Here is a 16,413-nt window from a genome sequence, read left to right on the forward strand (position 1 = left end):
CCTTCTAAATTCTGGAGAGGAGCAGGCTGCAAACTCTCCCAAGGACTTTTACTGCTGAAGGTGACCACACAACAATCCACAAGAATTCTGAGAGGCCAGAAGTCCTCCAACTCTGTCTCCTATTTGATCCAATTTGGGTTAGCTGCTTTCCTGAGCTATTCTAGATGGATTTTAAGAGTGTTCTTCTTGGTGAGGTTTTTTTCATGTGTTTGTTTAGGTGTTTTATTTCATCTCAAGAATGGGAGATAAACTCCCCTTTAACAGAAGGAAGATACTCCCATGTGTTACAGGTTGGCAAGAGAAACAGTGATAAGGAAGAGAATATAAAACAAAATCTGGGTTTCAAGTGAAAATCACATTCCAAAGATGTTTCACGCCTTGCAGTGCGAGCTTTTTTCCCTGAGCTGTGATTACTGTATGATAGCACTAGCCCTACTCCATCCCTTGCACACCTTCCTCACACTGTTACAGAACAAATATGCCCTGCCTTCCTCCTCTTCCTCTACCGCCTCTGCCTTGTATTCTTTATTTGAGGGAGAGGTACACATCTGTGTAGGGGAAACAAATGAGGCTGACAGAATCAAACACGGAACAGAAGACTCAGCTGAGTTACAGATGATACTAAGTTAGAACAAATCCCCATGTGATTACAGAGTGTGATGTGCCACTCTCCCAGAGGCAAGGGTCTGCCACATTCCCATCCCCCCACATTCCACAGAGAAGGAAATGTTGTCTAAATAGCACCTGAAGCAAAGGTAGAAGGTGAAAGACGTATTTATATAGAAGAAAGCCACAGTAAGGCCAGAACAAAATTATTGAGGTAAGGTGATGAGTAGGACAAGCTGCATGGAGAGCAATGCATTGTCATCTTCCCTCCTGAGTTGTTCCATAGAGCAATGTCTGTGTTGATTATTAGAGGCAGAGAGCAGACCCCCTGTGGAAATGCAGAGCTGGTCTCTGTCTCAGTGAAATCTAAATTCTGGCAGTCACTAGGTGCTAAGGAATTTCCTTGGAGACCCCAGGTGTGTAAATACATGATAAGCTGCTAGGATGCAGTCATAAGAGCAAAAGTCTAAAAAGTGTGAGGATGCTGTTTGTCATCCTTTAGAGGAGAGTGCTTTTCACTGAGCCATGACCACAAGCATAGTAATCCAGAGATACATTTTTGTGGAATATATATTGGTTGTGGCTATGCAATTTATCAGGATGCAAGACCCACCCTGTCAAGGCTGTAATTAGTTTCTGGAAATTGTTGAGTAGAGATTATATGCCTGTGTGTGTGTGCAAGTATACAGCTATTAATACATACACATGCACACTTAGAGGGTATAACCAACAGCCACTACAGCCACTGAGTAGTTCTGAGGGGGCTGGATCTGAGGGGCACGTCTTTTAGTTTTTATACACTGGGACAATCCATCTGCCCACAGGTGCTTCTCTTACGTAGTCACACCATCAGCTTATCACATGAGGCCCCTGTGTAGTTGCATATTCACCTGGTACCACCATGTGATGTCCAGAAGTACTTCTGTGCTGTGTGATACAGCATTAGGACAAAAGTGGAGGGGATTTTGCACAAGCCCTAAAAAGACAAGTTCAAGCCTTTATAATAGTCCCCAAAGCTGAAAAATCAGAACCTTTTTGTTCCTTGTATTTATAGCACCCCAAGCTACTCCTTAAACATGAACAATAACATGAAAGTTGCTCTCCTTGTTCTCTTTCTCATTCCCTGCTTTCTGCCTTCCCTGTCACTACCACTTACCTGCTGGAATGGTGTAATTTTGTCTGTTAATTAAAGAGCTGAGGGCAGTGATGAGCATGACTGTCTGCAGCCACTGCCCGTGTTCTCTCTGCTTCTTTGGTTTCATAGCCCACGCACACTTCGTGCAGTGTGTCAAGAGATGTTTGTTTCTTTCTGTTTAGGCGAGTGAAGTGTATGGATCAAATGTTCAAAGCCATTAAATGTGCGTTAAATCAGAGACACTACTGATGTAAGGGTATTAATGAGGGACAACCCATGGTGTTTGGCAGTATTGATTCTAGTGTTAGGTGGCTGTTGAAAACATTAAGCATCTGATCCATACTTTTTACCAGCCTAAGCAGAGTGGGAATAAACATCTGAGCACACATTAAATGACAAGACTTTGATGTTACTTTCGTGGGTATTGAATGTAGGGGATTCATTTCTCTTTCAGTCTATGTTTTCTGGAGTTTGTCAACCCAGTGCAAAGAGCACTGAGAGTTTTATTCCTGCTCAGCATGGAAGAGACATAGGGCAGCATGGCATGGAGACATCATCCTGTTTAAGTCCCGGGATTAAGAATAAGTTCGCCACATAATTTCTGCAGAACTTCTTTACTTTCTTCTGTCAGTTAAACACTATGATCTTTGTAATCATAGTTTATTTTTGAAGTGGGAAGTCTTTCTTGTACCTTGTCTAGTATTTCTGTTTCATTTTTGGCAATTGCAACAACATAGTGTTTTTGGTTTCTTAGGCAATTTTCACTTCCCACTTTGAGTTATTACTGTATTATGAGCTGCAGAGATGGAAGAATAATAGGGAAGACTTGAAAGTGTTTTCTAACATTTGAAACACTTGGTTTGAGCACTGGGGCAAAAGGCAGGGAGGTCTTCCCTTGTCTTATAAACTGTGCATTTGTATATAGCTTCCTCTAACAGCTTGAATCAGAATCTCTCAGCTGTGTCATAACTCGTCTCCATTGATGGAGATTCTCTATTAATTCAAGCAGAAAGATAAAGATGTGTCATACAGTGTGTTGAATGTGCACATAATAAAATATACAGTTTCTGCCTCAGCAATCTTGTGATCTGAATCTCATTCCTGCTATTGCTCTGGAGCTGGGAGATGGACATAGGGTATAGGAGAGTGCCAACCTGGTGGTGGCACATTTGTTGTATTTTTCTGCCTCAGAGCCTTTGTCCAGACCTGGTTTAGAACGCTTGGTCAGAAGCTATCACTGTGTAGCCTAGACTGCAGTGGGATTCCTGTGGGTTTAATATGTTCAAGCTGTGAGTTGGTGTGTCAGTCATAATGACTGACAGCTTCAGATGATTGAGAGAAAGTGTTGTCAGGCTTCATTGTCAGGCCAGGAAGAAGGATAGTGGCTATAACTTGGAGGCTTACCTGAGAAGAACAAATTATGGATACCTGCAAGGAGGGGTGAAGGGGAAAGCTACTCAGGCATTTGCAGGTACATTTCTTTTTCTTTGCTTGAGAGCAGATTTGGGTGCTTTCAGAATGGATTTGATGGCGGGAGGCAGATCTGTGGAGCTTAACTGAGGCACCAGCTGCAGTGAAGGATGCTGAGAGCCAGTGAACACGAAAAACGAATGCAAAATAGAACAGTCTTTCAAGCTGGCTTTCATTATGTGGGATCAATGAATAAAGTGTGTCAGGGAAAAGACAGGCCCTAGTAGTAGTACATATTTTCTGCACCTTGAGCTGCAATTTAGAACGTGGTGAAATTAAACCATTTTTAAAAAGGTACATATCTATACAGTTTTCCTTCTCTGGAATTTGAACCACCTGCTTAGTGAGAAACCCTGATAAAACAGGTATTTAATGTTTGCATGAAGACATTTAAAAGATTCTGAAGTTTACCTTTACTTAGAAAATGACTCATTTTTCCTAAGAAAGCATGCATGCTTTGAGGGTGACAGTGTTTATGTTTTGAAGAGATGGGACCATTTTTAACACGGTAATCAGAGCAGGGGGGAGCAGGGAGATGAAAGTGATGCCATTTTTAGGAGTCTAGGTTTTGCACATTTTCCATACTTCCTGTAGATGAATAAAGTGACCTTGAGCAGTTCTTTCTGTGCTACACAGCTGAGCATGGTGCAGGGTGCACTGGCCCAGCTCCACGAGTCATGTCTGTAATGTGTGGAACAGGTCCGTGCAGAGATAAAGGCTGTTCTCCTCCTAGCAGTGTTGTGTTATCCATGTACAGCTGTTGGTCTCTGCCTCTCAGCAGAGACACAGTGCTTTCCAGATGTGCTGCTTTGGACTCTAGTGCAGCTTGGATACAGCTGCTTCATGGCTTTCTGAAAGATGTTCCTCCATCCACCACTTCAGTTTCAGGACATACCATAGTGTGACATCAGTTATTTCCTTCACATTTTGGGAGGATACATACATTTGAAGGTTGTGAAATATTCTGCTAACAGAGGGATGAAAGTCTCCATGGCAAAAGGTTGTGGTTGGTATCCACAAAAGCACTCTGGTGGTAGAAGTACAGCTTAAAAGGTACTGAAAACTCTGCTTAGGCAGCATGGTTGCCTGGGACACTGTATCTGCATTTTCTGGTGAAATTTTACTAGGAGGTCTTCTACCCTGCCCTCATGTGTGCCCAGAAGTGCTACCAACTTTGCTGTGCTGGATGTATGCAGAGCTCACTGTTTGGATGTTCTCATGCCTAACTTCTCAGGTGGAGATGACAGGATGGGAGGAGATTGAGAGAGACCATGTTGCTATGTCTGCTTTTTAGACCCCCTGCAGCTATTAAGACTTTTGAATACTTGTCTTTAAGCTAAGAAAATCTTCCTTCTTTCAGGGACTGTGTAAAAAAATTGTTCCCAGGTCCTCTGGGAACACAGTACAGGTCCTCTGTGTCAGAGTCTTTATTCTGGGTGCTGCAGAGGCTCATGGTTAGTGTGTACTGGGAAAGTGACCTTATTTTAACTGTAGTTGTCATCAGTGGCTCTAATCCCCCCTCAACCACTTGATTTTACTATTAACGAACGTGGGACAAATGGTTTTCAGTAGCTGCCACAGTGATTGAAACTTGTTGGAATATGATATCAAGCCTATTTGTTCAAATAATAATAAGCACATTTTTAACCCTTTGCGACTGCAGAATTATGACTGCAGGATGTAGAAATTAATATACATTTTAAATATTTTTCACTTTTATTAAAGTCAGCAGAACTTTCAGAGAAGAGAGAGGCATCATCTTTCATGGCTTAAAGGTTTTTATTGGATTGATTGTGAAATCCAAAAGTACATTCTTTATTTCAGATGATAAATGAGCTGAAAGCATGTAGGCTTTAGGTCAGAGGTTGAGTTTACAAGGTTTGAAATCAGGGAAGGATAACTCAGTATTTTTTCTTGAATACTAAGTGTACATGGTATAAGATCCATAGTTACACTCTAAATTATTTTAAGTAACATGTAAGGAGAGACCAGGTATTGGTCTCTTTGGCAATAAAGATAGGTTTTCCAAACAAAGTCTTTATCTACTTTGAGGATAGATATCACTTAAAAAAAATGACAATTTTCTGTGATTTGCACTTTGGAAGTATTTAAATCCTCTGCAACCTTTCCAGTTTTACACAACAGAATTGTTCTCTGTAGATGCAATGTGCGTATTGGTAACTGCATGTGCAACTGTTGCTTATGGTAAGGCCAAAGCTGCTGTCAGACCATGAGATTTGCCAAGCAAAAAGCTCTGAGGCCCAGAGCAGCAGTGTGCAGTGAGGAGAGGCTGGATGGTTGTGCAGGTCTGTGTTTTCAGCCTGCAGGAATTCAGGATCCAGACACTAATGCTTGCCTCATTGAACTGATAGTTCTCAGGGAACTTGTATTTGCTGTGTGTGTATATAGCAATAAGATTCACTGTCCTCTGGCTTTCACTGTCACTGACAAGCCTGTAATTAATCAAGACTGTACAGTGGTTGATTCTTTCATATTTTCATTTCCCCCTTTCTGAAGTGAGTAAGGAAGAATGATGTCTTTACTTCTTCACCTCCACATCTCCTCACCTGCTGAACACTTGAACTAGTCCCATTGACAAGCAGCCTGCACCAGGGAAAAAGTGCCACAGATGAAAAATGTGGCTTTGGAGTTTGGCAAGCATAAGGTTGGCTTTGTGACACTTCTCCATTTGCCACTATCAATCTTTCTCTGTCAAAGTCCTTTTGTCCTGTCATTGTTGCTGCTGGTTTCACATTAGGTATCAAGTCCTGCCTTTGCTGGCTGGAGACTGTGCTTTCTCAGCCCACTTGTAACCAATGGGGCAGAATGCCATACTGATGGGTAACAGGGGTCAGTACTGCAGGTCTAAAGAAGCTATTAAGAAGGAAGACAGAAAAGAGAATCCCTCTGAATTTCAGATGCTTCTCCAGTCCCTGCTCTCAATCTTCTTTCTTTGCACAATAAAGTTAAAAGAATCTTGAAGGTTAAAATCAAATGAAAATCTAAGTCCTGATGCAGAAACCAAGAGGTGTTTATCTTTCTTTTTTCTTTCACATAAAAATGTGAGATTTTAAAATGTAGAAGTTTTCACTGTAATAACAACATCTGCTAATAATACATAGTTTCTACCCACATATCACAGTTCAGATAATTTCAAGTCATCTGAGAATTAATCCTCAGAATCCCTCTGAGGTAGATACTGACGTCATCATCCTCATATTTGAAAGGAAGTGGAACTGAGGCACTGAAATAGGAAGAGATTTTAGGTTTCACAATGGTTCAGCGGCTGGGGAATGGGAAATGAGGCCTGCCAAATCTACAGAGATTTTGTAGGCAGCAGTTAATTGAAGTATACTGAAGTACATTGTATAATTGATTCCTAGCGCTATCATGATGTGAGAATGGGTTTCCATTAAAGAAGCAGAGTTAATCTGTTCACAAAGATCCTTGGGTTTAGGTTCACTTACTAAAGCACCTGTGATGTTGGGACATTTTTGAAGAGAAGATTGTGATTTGATGTACAATCAAGTCCTTTATTGACATAGTTCACAGCCAGACTGCCAGGAGGGCCAACCCTCTCCTGGGGGGCATCAGGCCCAGCATGGCCAGCTGGGCAAGGGAGGGGCTCTGCTCTGAGCTGGGACAGCCTCTACTTGAACACTGTGTGCAGTTTTGGGCACCACAATTTAAAAAAGACATTGAGCTATTGGGACACATCTAAAGGAGGGCCACAACCATGGTGAAGGACATTTAGGGGAAGCCATATGAACAGTGGCTGAGGTCACTTGGTCTGTTCAGCCCGGAGAAGAAGAGCCTGAGAGGAGACACAGCTTCCTCATGACAGGAAGAGGAGAGCCAGACACTGCTCTCTTCTCTAGGGTAACCAGTGGCAGGACCTGAGGGAATGGCCTGAAGCTGTGTCAGTGGAGGTTTAGGTTGAATATTAGGAGGAGGTTTTTCACCCAGGCTGGGCACTGGAAAAGGCTCTTCAGGGAAGTGGTCACAGTATGAAGCCTGACAGAGTTCCAGAAGCATTTGGACAATACTCTCAGGCACATGGTGTGGTTCTTGGGGATGGTGCTGTGCAGGGCTGGGAGTTTGACTCAGTGATCCTTGTGGGTTCCTCCCAACTTACCTTACTCTGTGATTCTGTGATAGTTTGCTAGGCTAAAATGATTTTAATTGTTCTCTAGTAACCTGAAGTATTCACAGCTGTCTAATTAATGGAGTAACGTTCCAAAATCAGAGAGCTGGTACTTTCACAATGGTGCTATGAAATTCAGTACATTAGGAGGTTCCAAACAAGGTTCTGCATATGTTGAAAAGAATATGTCTAATTCTCTACACACCAAAACATCCAGAAGAGGAGATCCAGTTCCTGTCTCATATTTCCCCAGGGGCACTATTTTCCCAAGTCTTTGTTTAAAGGATGAGTTCACAAGGCACAACTTGATGTAGATAAATGGGTGCAAGTAATTGTGGCCATAGCCTTTGGCTGTTGCTGTTGAAGAACTAGACTCATCTCTTTCAGTTTAAACTCTGGTGAAAACGAAGTGTCACAAAATGTGGCTATTTCTGACCCATGATGACATAAGAAAGGAATATAAGAAGCCTCAAAACAACAAGTAACAAAGGATATGAAAGCATAGATGTAGGTAACTCACTCTAAAAATTTGGATTTCTTCTGATTACAAGTGTAATCTACATATTCAAAGTCATTGGGATTTATTGAGTGCTGTTTTCTCGTAATTTATCTTGCTTTATTTTCCAGCACTCAGCTAATTCTTCTTGTTATGCTGGTTTCTTTTGGGTAGAAAAGGCCTTTTAACTCTCAGTGTTTTCATCCATTGAACATCCATTGCACACAAAGCATCAAGAATTCTATAGACATATTTGTATTACATGATTAGAGCACTCAGTAATTCCACCACTGGAAGTGGAAATGTACTCCAGTAAATCCACACATGATGCAAGGATTATGTTATTGCTTCTGCTACATTTGGCATGCTCAGATTTTTATGAGAGTTTTTTATTAAGCTGAAAAGGCAGGAGAAGTGATAAGTTGTCATTCAGATTAGAAGTGCTCTACCTTCGTTCTTTGTAAATCTGACTCCTGAACACTCACTGATCTTTATATATGGCTGCCTATTTTCTACCAATTATGAATCTCATGAACTGTGTTTCCCATATATTTAGAATATATTTGACAATATGTAAACTAGACATATAACATTCAGAAACTGGCTTTTTTCCTCTGTTCTAGTTCTTCAAACATATGGCCTCATCCAGTAAATACACCCTACCATGTGCCAGAACATACAGTGTATGTGTGTGTGTGTGTATATATACACAGACACATTGAGGGACAATCTGTCATTTTCTTCTTTCACTAAAAGCATTCTTTGCTTCGTACATCTCCTAAGGGAGCCAAACAGTTGCATGTGGATTTAAATGAACAAACTAAATGTGTACAATTTGACTAATTTGTGACAAAGTAGGGATGAGATGATTATTTGAAATCAAAGAGTGTGAAGTGATGCTTACAGTGAATCATAGAAAAGAAGGTGCACCAAGGGAGAAGAGATATCTTAAGAATGGAATTTTCACCTGAATATGGCAGAGGTAAAACCTCATGGCAGTGAGATCCACCTTGTTTCACTGGTGATACTTTTACTTGCTGACTTAGATAAAACTGCTGGATAATTCATGTTCACTGGTACACAGTGCTGTAACTCCCAGGTGTTGCATGGATTCCCTGCTATCCTAGGGCACAGTACAGAGTAATGTACTTGCTGGTTGTGAGATGAGGTTATAGGGATCATGTTTAGCTGTTGTGGAAGCCAAATTGCATTGTGACTTTACTCATGTTCCACCAGTACAGACAAGTGACCTGGATCACAGGTTCAGGAAGTGGCTTTGACCAGGTGACAGCAGCTGGGTGCTAGCATCAGACCACATAATTTGACAGCTCTTCACAGTTGTTGGGAGACAGCTTCTGAACATGCTCACTGAGAGGTGTTGACAGTGCCTGGGAAGTGCCTCCTGACAATATTTGCTGTAGGCATTGACATCAGTCAGGACCCAGCAATTGTTTTAAGGACCATTTTCTGATGAATTATAAGACATGAGTTGTTATGGACTCAAGCTGATAAAACCAGACTGGAAACAAAAAATGATCTGTCTTTCTGTGGTTCTGTGAGTTAATGAGCAAGGCTGTGCTACAGTTACACAGAGAGAGAATGCACTGAAGGGAGGACCAGCAATGTTGCTTCCTTTGTTAGAAGTTGAAATGAGGGAGGAGAACAGATGTTTGCAGCCAGACAGATCTACTCATCTCTCTCATTCTGTGTGTACCACAATGAGAATGATACACTGTTTCTGAGTGGTAAAATTGCACAGAATCCTGCATTTTCCAGTCTCTGCTAAACTGGAATGTATGATTAAGGCAGCCTGGAGTCTCTGTGTGAGCTGAAATGTCATTACAGGAAAGGGTTTCACCTTCTGAGTAGTTTCTCCTGAGACTCCTCTTAGGGATATTTAGTCTTTCTTTTGTCATAATTTTCCCCATGAATTCCCTCTGTTTACTGATTTACAATGTTTGGGGAAGGAGGAATTATTATTTATCTGCTATGGCTCATGAGTTTCTGTGGCCTACAGCAGTAAGTTGGAGATCACTAATGTGCCCCTAGCTCTTTAGTTTTATTTGTATTTTCAGCAAAAGAATCTGGAGATGTACTTTTTACTGCAGCCTTGTTTTTTACACTCTCCATGGCTGTTTTCCAGCTTGACAGCCTCGTGTGAATGTGAGTCATTGTGCGCTACAAGATGCTACACATTGTTCTTAATCTAATTTTATCTTTGGTCCTTATATAATAAAGTGACTGGTACCTTCTAGGTGGACCACTGCCAACAGTGTTTGCTCCAAAATTCTTCACACTGCAATGTGAACTTCATTGCTGAGAAATTGATTCCTCTGTGGCATGCATCAAGCTGAACAATTTAGGGTTTTAACGCTCACTGCCATGGCCAGTGGAGCGCTCTCTTTTAATTTTTACCAACTTTTTCTCTATTCATATTGCAGCTGCCTTATGCTACTCAATGGCTAAAACATGTTACAGACAGATATCGTTGCTTTCCCAAAGAGATGCTATTTTAAAATCAAGTTGGGAGATGAAAGTAGAGATGATCACCAGACAGGGACAACACAGAGTAAGGTGATAGTTCCAGCCAAGGTAAACTGCTGTGGCCACAGCACACTGACCGTGCTGAAACTGAGACAGTAATGAGCACTCAATCTGTGGTAACTTGCTATTTAAGCAAGTATCTCAAAAAAACCTGACATTAAATAGAGAAATGCAAGAAAAGACGAAAGTAATCTTTCCCTTCAACAGCTTGAAGCCCTAATAATGGAGGCAGTATCTGTGTTGAACAGAAGGTGATTGATGTGTTTGCCTTCAACAGCTCTGAGCATGCAGTCAGTGTGGCCAGACAGGTCCAATGTGTTTGCTAAGCCCACACCTGTCCAGTAGAACTGCTGGTGTATGTCTATGAGGGGATCCAGAAGTCTAATGTGCTTTTCTAGATATCTAGATGAAGTCTTATCTATTCATGAGAAGCAGCTCTGGTACTGAAATTTTCTTTACTGTTCAATATTGGTCATCTGAATATTAAGCATGGAGTGCAAATTCTGCAATAATTTTACATCTTCAATTGATTCTCATGCCACAGTTCAAGTTAGTAGTATTGCTTTTATTTCTAATGTAACATAGTTATATATTGTTATATGCTACATTATTATGTGCTATTATTTATTGCCTATGTGTTATTATGTAATGTATTATTATTATTATATTTTCCTATATAATGTAAACATTGACAGATGATAGGAAAAACCATTTAGTAGTCACTGAAGATGTCAGGGAGGAACTGGTTTCCTTCAGCAGGAGATGCCAATGCTGCATTGTCAGGCTACAGATTTTCTTGGTCAAATTTGTAGAATAGAAACACTTGAAGATAAAAATATGCATGTCTTTGCAAATAAGAGGGAAGGGAGGTTATTTAATTTGGGTGCACTAACTGCTCTAAATGTGCTTCTGTTTCGATTTACAAGGATTCTTTCTATCAAGTGAAATACAGTAAAAAAAAGTGAGATGGTATCAGGAGATGCCAGTGGGACACAATGAACAAACTGTCATTTCAGGAACACTTGAAATTTGGGCTCTTTTATTAGGTGCTCTTGAAGCTTACTGCCAAGACTCTCTGTATTCCATGAAGATTTTTAATCTGTACCAATGCTGTATAGGAGAAAACTGATCCATAAATTAATATCCTTAAAATATCTTATTATGAATATTTCCAGCATCATAGCCCACTCTTACACTCCTTATTTTTAAGAGGACTTGGGATTTGTTTATTTGGGTTATATGGGTTAATAGTAATATAACACCCTGGTCATGTACAGAACTTCGTGTATGAAGAACTTGAGGCTTTTGTCCCTTTTATAAATTATGAAAGGGATTGGAAGGGACATATAGGACCTATAAATGGTTTGCTGAAGATGAACTTGCAAAGATGTGGCAGGTTCAGGATTAAAAATCAGAAGTCCATGTCTCTTTCTGGCCCCTTGGTCATAGTGTGGTCATTCTGTACTTGTTTAGTACTTGTGTATCGCTTTTTCTTGTCTATTTTCTTTGGAGTTCTATTGCTATTATTTTAATCTCTGCAAGGTTTATAGCAAATCTGAAAGAAAAGAAGTAAGACTGGACATTATTTTTGTGTTATTTGAACATAGTGTTTCTCACCTCAGCATCTTCTCCTATCCCCACCTCTATTTGTGCCTCTATTGAAGTAAAACTGCTTTGAAATTTGACTTCTGCTTACTATGAAGTGAATATAATTCTCCCATCAGTCCTGGTGGGGGAAGTTGAAGCTATTAGTGAAAAAAGCAAGCAAACTTCCCCCCCCCAACAAGGTGCACAATGACATTTTGGGGTTCAGCTTGAGTCTCTAAAAATCAGCCTTTCTTATGTGTTGCTTGTTGAGACTGACCTTAAAAATTGCCTAGAGGACAAACTGTACCGCATGAGTTTTGCTTTTCCTTTGTGCTGGCTTTTTTTTTTTTTTTCTTCTTTTTTTTTTTTTCCTGTCAGAAGCATGGGGAGGTCATTTAGCTTCTCCTTTGTCTTTAGAAGACAGACACTACTGCAGATACTGGGGTTCTGGGCATACAATTCATCAAGTTAGGGGCATGTGCCATGTAATTACCAATTTTTCCACGTGTCATAAGCAGAGAGCATAGATGAGGCTGGAGAGGACCAAACCAAAAGAACAGTATGTGGAAGTTTGACCTGGTTTTATTTGGAGTTAGAGTCTTCTTTCTGCCCTGCAGAATGGCACCATCTGGAGATGGTGCCTTTGTCTGCCCTGTCTTGCACATGGGATGTCTTGGCTGTTCTGGCATAGCAGTGCTGGAGCTGTCCTTGGCGTAGTCTGGTGTCAGGAAAGAAGTCCTCCTATTGGCTCTGTGATTCTGGGTTTGTGGAGCTGGAAGGCTCAAAGTGTCCTTCATTTGCCCTTTTGCAGAGACAGTGGGGACACCATTTTGCAGAGCCACCTTCACTGGGAAGAATTACTCCCACTCATCTCTCCCATTAGCACTGTTCTCTTTAAGCTTTTGTGATGTGATTTCCCTGTTCAGTTTTGTCATGGGTTGGCACTGGCCAGATGTTAATGCACTCATGAATATGTTTTTTTTCTCTAACAGCTACTGTGGGATGTGATCAGGAACAGAGCAGAGCAGGCTTAAATCTTGAAAACAAAAAAAAACTCACTAAAACTTTATTACATTACATAAGAACAGGGACAGAAATACTCTTAAACACACACAGAGACAGAAATAAAAACTTCTTGGAACATTTCTTCTCTCAGTTTCTACCTCCCCACACATCACTCTTCACAGACCAACCTTTGGGTTTTAGATTAAACAATCACCACTCAAAAAAACTAATCTTTAATTTAGCAAGGGAGAGAGGAGTCTCTCTCGCACTACAGACTGTTCCTCAGAAAACACGGGTCCACCCCTTATGTGTTCCCATGTCACCTGTGGCACTGCCCGGAGAAGTCTGCCAGGGTGACTCTCTCTTTTTCCTATGTCCAGCGCTCTCACCGCTGTCCATAGTCTGAAAACTGCATACAGGGCTCTTTTAAGGATACTTGCATGCCAAGCTCTCCCCTTTTTACCCAGGGGCCGGGGTTCCAGGAGCAGGTCTGCCCTGAGGGCAGAGGGCGCCACCTCACCTTCCCCCTCTCTTCTCTGCTCGCTCTACTCTTCAAGTGCCAGTCACTGTAGCAAAAGCAAGGGCAGCTGTATCCACCCAAAAATGCAGTTTATGTTCAACAGAGACTCAAGTTCAGTCCATGGCTGACATTATGCAAGAAAAGTCCAGCTCAAAAAGCTACTCCTCTCATTCTTTGCCCATCGGGTTCCTTCCAATCGTGCTTTATCACCTCGGTCCCAGGCCGCTTCTTTCTCCTTTTTTCTAAAATCACTAGTCATGAGAATCAATGTCTAAGAAAAGTTTCTTTCTGCCAAGCAAGGGTTAACAGTTTTTTCTCGGCAGGGTGCAGACACAGGCACTCCCAGGCTCGGCAACCCCCACGTGGCTGGGCACCTTCTCCCGGAGTTTGGGGGGAAGAGGGGGTGAGCACAAACAAAAGGCACTTCCACAGTTTTCTACCCTTCCATCTTAGACAGGGCAGTTCAGTTCCAGTCCTGTCTCCTCTCTTCTCCCCCCCAGGGCTCCGGCTTACCTGAGCCGACCACGTGTTTCCCCTCCCCCACCCAGCCTCGTGGCTGGGCAGGGGAAGGAGGCCTGAGACGTCTCTCTGCTGAAACCGGGATCCAAAAGAGACCGAACCCCCTTGGGGGTCCTGCTTTTAACTCTTTGTGTCCTCAGAGGCGTGTCCAAACCTCCGAGTGACTAATCCAGGTGCCAGCAGAAAGCTAATTACTAATTAGCCTGCTTACCTTTCCCTGAAAAAATTCACCTCCCCCAGCAACTACGACAAGTTTGTATCCTAAAAGTGGCTCCTACTACCATCCCTGTCTTTAGTTGCCTATGAAAATTTGGTGTGATTTAAATTACTTTTATAGTGGTACACAGAATTCTAGATCTTTGAAGAGAAAAGAAGATTCTTCAGATGCCACATAGGAGGAAGATACTCAGGGATTTGGCTACAAGAAAGTTCAATGGACTTTATAATTAGGGGAGTTTATTGCTATTATTTTTACAATAAGATCATATTGTGTTTTTCCTGTAAAACAAGTCAGTTCTCAAATGCAAATGAGCTAACACAATCAAAAAATCTTTTTTTGAACAGTTTCTCATACAAGTTTAAAATTATTCTTTTTATCCCTTTTTCCTTTTTTTTTTTTTTTTTCCTTCTTATTCCACATTATGTGTCACTTGCTATAATATTCACAGAAGGAAAACACAGAAGGGACTCAGTGCAACCAGCTCTATATTTATCTACCTGAATAATAACAAAATTTGGAGGTGTTTGTCTAGTCCTATATTTAATAGCAAGATCCTACAAAATGTTTTTGCATTTTCTGTCTTCCAAATATCTCAACGCGCCTGATCATCGCCATTATGAGACAAACTTAAGTCCAAGGAAAGATCTTGTGAGATGTCCACAGCTGACATCCAGTAGAAAACAGAGCTGAGAACAGGATCTATGTCTTGAGCCCTCAGGCCATTCTGCCATCCTCACTGCAACAACTGTCGGATCTGTGTTCCCTCTTCTCCCCCGTCCCTGCTGTTCCAAGGTCACGAATCAGGGAATTAAGCTTCAGGAGCAAGCAGCTCTGCTTGTGAGGCCCCTTGAGCTGAAGCCTTGTTCTGCAATTAGTGCCGCCTCAGCAAGCAAGCTCAGACAGTGAAACAAAGAGAAGCCCTTGCAAATTGCAGCCATTATCTCTGTAGACTTTGTTCCCAGCCCTGTGAGCACCACACAGCAGTGGGATACTGAGAGATGCAGGCAGAAATAGATTCACTCACCCTAGGTTTGCTGCAGGGTTGCTCAGGATTATCCACATTGAAAGGCCAGCCTGCAGCACCCAGGCATCACAATATTGTCTTAGGCCCACGGAGTGCAATGCAAATACTGCAGTGTGGTGGCACTTTGCCCTGAAATAGGAGATTAAAGTTAACAGACCATGGAAGCATCTTCAAAGCAGTGATCACTACTAAGCAAAATTATTGATAAACTGACTTTATTTTAGGTTGGTGGATTCATTAGTAAGGTATGGAAAAGATCTACTGGAATGGCTTTAGATTTTGACTAACAGGTATGAGTGGACTACATCTATGTTATATAAAAAACTAACTAAGTAAGGCAAGACAATTTAAATTTGTCTTAAAGCCACTATGTAGAGATCTACAGGAAAGGCCTGATATTTTTTGAATGCATACAAACTGAAAGGCTGAAACCCTTTGTAATTAGCTCACCAGTCTCCTGAAGAATGTACCCTTGCCTCCTCCTAGTTGTAAAAGTCCAAGGTAAACAAAGTATCTGGTGATCTGACTGAAAATTGTTTGTGTGGTCACAGAGCCGTAGTAACCATCTGTCACAGATACATAGGCATGCTGTGCCTCCAACCTTTTTACAGTCTTTTGGGGATTTTAATTCTTAGTGCTCAGCCATTGGCCTTGAGTACTGTTCAGGGGAAAGCAGTGAAGCTCCCCTGGGCTGTAGCAAGGCCAAAGATGTGTAAGACCCCACCAGAGACTCCTTTTTGGTTCTGCTTAACATCTAATAGTAGAAAGAACAGCCTTGTCAAAGAATGATAGATTGCTGGCAATTTCAAAGGCAGCATTGGATATTTTCTAGCTGAGAAATAAAAATGAAAGCATGCACATGCCTATTGTGTTGTGGTTCATCTTCATTTCTCCAAACATGGAGCATTGCAACTATTTATTGCAGGGGGAGCGCAAGTCCTTGTTTCTCCACTGCAATATGCAGCTCAGGTGGTATTTCACATTCAGACTTCTCTGACTGTTTTTTGTTAAAAGTTGATAGCTACAGGATGGTTTCCAGTTAATTTTATTTCTGCAGAGCAGTAGACTTTAATCAATCAACTCTAATTTACTGTGGATTAATTACTAATATGTAATTTGACTATACTGTTTCAGGGGGGAAAA

At 41.4% G+C, this 16,413-nt stretch overlaps 1 protein-coding gene and 1 long non-coding RNA gene across 10 annotated transcripts in view; one reads left to right on the plus strand and one right to left on the minus strand.

The window, feature by feature from the left end:
• NRXN3 (neurexin 3) overlaps positions 1-16,413 on the plus strand; it is a 906,050-nt gene that overhangs the window by 507,251 nt on the left and 382,386 nt on the right. The gene's annotated exons all lie outside the window — the stretch shown is intronic.
• Positions 11,021-16,413, minus strand: part of LOC134551451 (uncharacterized) — a 39,301-nt gene continuing 33,908 nt past the window's right edge. The window contains exons 3-4 of one of the 2 annotated variants that reach the window (XR_010080577.1): positions 15,271-15,399; positions 11,031-11,950 (exon numbers count right to left, since the gene is read on the minus strand). This is a non-coding gene — a long non-coding RNA (uncharacterized LOC134551451). Of the gene's footprint in view, positions 15,400-16,413 lie in introns of both variants that reach the window. The other variant, XR_010080576.1, reaches the window with a different exon arrangement.

This window comes from Prinia subflava, chromosome 5 (genome assembly GCF_021018805.1).
Source record: "Prinia subflava isolate CZ2003 ecotype Zambia chromosome 5, Cam_Psub_1.2, whole genome shotgun sequence".
NCBI classification, from domain to species: Eukaryota; Metazoa; Chordata; class Aves; order Passeriformes; family Cisticolidae; genus Prinia; species Prinia subflava.